This window comes from Protobothrops mucrosquamatus, unplaced genomic scaffold (assembly GCF_001527695.2).
Source record: "Protobothrops mucrosquamatus isolate PMUCROS unplaced genomic scaffold, P.Mucros_1.0 scaffold1260, whole genome shotgun sequence".
Lineage (NCBI taxonomy): Eukaryota > Metazoa > Chordata > Lepidosauria > Squamata > Viperidae > Protobothrops > Protobothrops mucrosquamatus.
This window is the reverse complement of record NW_015387466.1, coordinates 10,553-12,927: the sequence shown is the minus strand read 5'-3', so window position 1 is coordinate 12,927 and position 2,375 is coordinate 10,553.

The window sequence follows — 2,375 nt, the reverse complement described above, 5'->3', positions numbered from 1 at the left end:
ACCTCCACCCAATCAGAACACAGCCAAGCTCCCACCCAATCAGCTCAAACCCCACTGGCAGTTAAAAGGAAGAAACAGCTGCGATCGCACACTACTCCCAGAAGCACGAAGCTGAAGACACCAGCCTGAAGATGACGAATGTGACTTCGTCGAAACGTCGCCAGGACACTTCCAATTTTACGCGGGAGAGAACCCGAATCACCAAAGACCTACATACAAACACCCGCGAAAACCTCAGAAAATATATATATATATATATGGCTAGAAATAGAGCTAAAAATGCGACTCTTGGGTATGTCCATACTATGTCGAAATAATGACGATCACCAAGAGGAGATAAAATATTTAAAAGCAATTAAAAAGTTTAAAAACAGTTTAAAAGCAATAAAACATTGTTGAAATTATAGGCAACCAAGCTTTCGTCGGGCCCTCCCGACATCATCAGGGTTGCTGCGGCGGTTTTTGGGAGGGTTTATATGTTGTTTTCGAGTGCCTGCATCCAGCTGCGTGATCGCGTGATCACGCAGCCGGAGTGATGGATGGATGCACATGGAGGATATCCGACTGGCAGGGACGACAGCCCTCAACGGGGCCACGTATGGGAAAAGGGAAGGATGAGAGGGTTGAAGGGGATGGGAGATGCAAAGGAGAACCCCTGGGGACCCCGGACGAAGACATCCAAGAGCCTCATAATAATAAACAGGGAAAGAAGGTAAAACGCTTACATGCGGGTAAAAGGAAGGCAGGCACCGCGCAGGAGTGCATATACCGGGGCCCAGTCACGCGATCACGCAGCCGGATGCAGGCACTCGAAAACAACATATAAACCCTCCCAAAAACTGCCGCAGCAACCCTGATGATGTCGGGAGGGCCTGACGAAAGCTTGGTTGCCTATAATTTCAACAATGTTTTATTGCTTTTAAACTGTTTTAAAACTTTTTAATTGCTTTTAAATATTTTATCTCCTCTTGGTGATCGTCATTATTTCGACATTATATATATATATATATATATATATATATATATATATATATATATATATATATATATATATATATATATATATATATATATATATATATGTATGTATGTATGTATGTATGTATGTATGTATGTATGTGTATAGGTATAGGTATAGGTATAGGTATAGGTATAGGTATAGGTATAGGTATAGGTATAGGTATAGGTATATATATGTGTATATGTTTGTGTGTGTATTTATATATGTGTGTGTGTGTATATATGTGTGTGTGTGTGTGTGTGAATTATGTATATGGGAATTATATGTATATATACATATAAGTATACACATATACATATGTATCTACACATACACACACACACACCTCCATATGTACATGCATACATGCATGCATGCATACATACATACATAGATCTGGACACACACACAAATACTTTGCTTTCTTGAGAACTATATTGGAGTTTTGGCAAGCCCTGAAGTAACATTATGGAAATAAGCTGTGCTGATAACACTTTCCTTTATTACATTCAAATAGTTGACTAAATGCAGAATTTCTTTATATTTTACACAATACAAATGTTGTTGTGTTATGTTAGTTACATTATGTTTGTAAAATTGTGTTCAGTTATTTTTCTAACAGTAACCTTTGCTGCTGTATATGTATTTTGTATTTAAAAAATGAAAGTTCACACTATGGAAACTGCTGATCTAAGAAAATATTAAATGTCTTTTAGGATTCCTTGAGATACTTTTGATTATAAGACTTTGGAAAATATTGCAATATCATTGTAAATAGTTTTTGAAATAATTTGTTGACAATATTTGCAGTGACGAAAAATATACAGAATGATTCTAAAAGCCAGTCAGTTGTCATTGAGTTGAATGGTGCATCCATGCCACTTCTACAAAAGGCTGAGAATCCTTCTGATGTTTCACTTCCTGTGCCAGTGACAATCATCAATGAAGTTCCAGAAAATTATACTGTTGCCCACTCCAATACAGAAGAAGAAAAAAAATTGTTTTCCAAGATAGAAACTAGTGAAAATATTCCAGTTAAATTGATTGATCTAGTTAAATTGATTAACATAAATAAAAATATTGAATCTGTCAGTAAGGAATGTGTAGGAACATCTTCCTATTCATCTAAACATTTGTCACAAGAATCTTCTACAGAAATTTTTTTGGACCAAACTGAAAAACAGCATTCTGAGTCTGTAATATATACTTTTCCAAATGAAAAACAGAACAAGAAAAATGCAGTGCAAAAAAACATCTCCAAAAATTGCATTGATTCAGATAAACCCAATGGTCAAGAGATTGCTTATAACTTTAAACTATTGAACAAAGTTAATGGCATACCTGACAAAGCAAGATCATTGAATGAAAATAATAT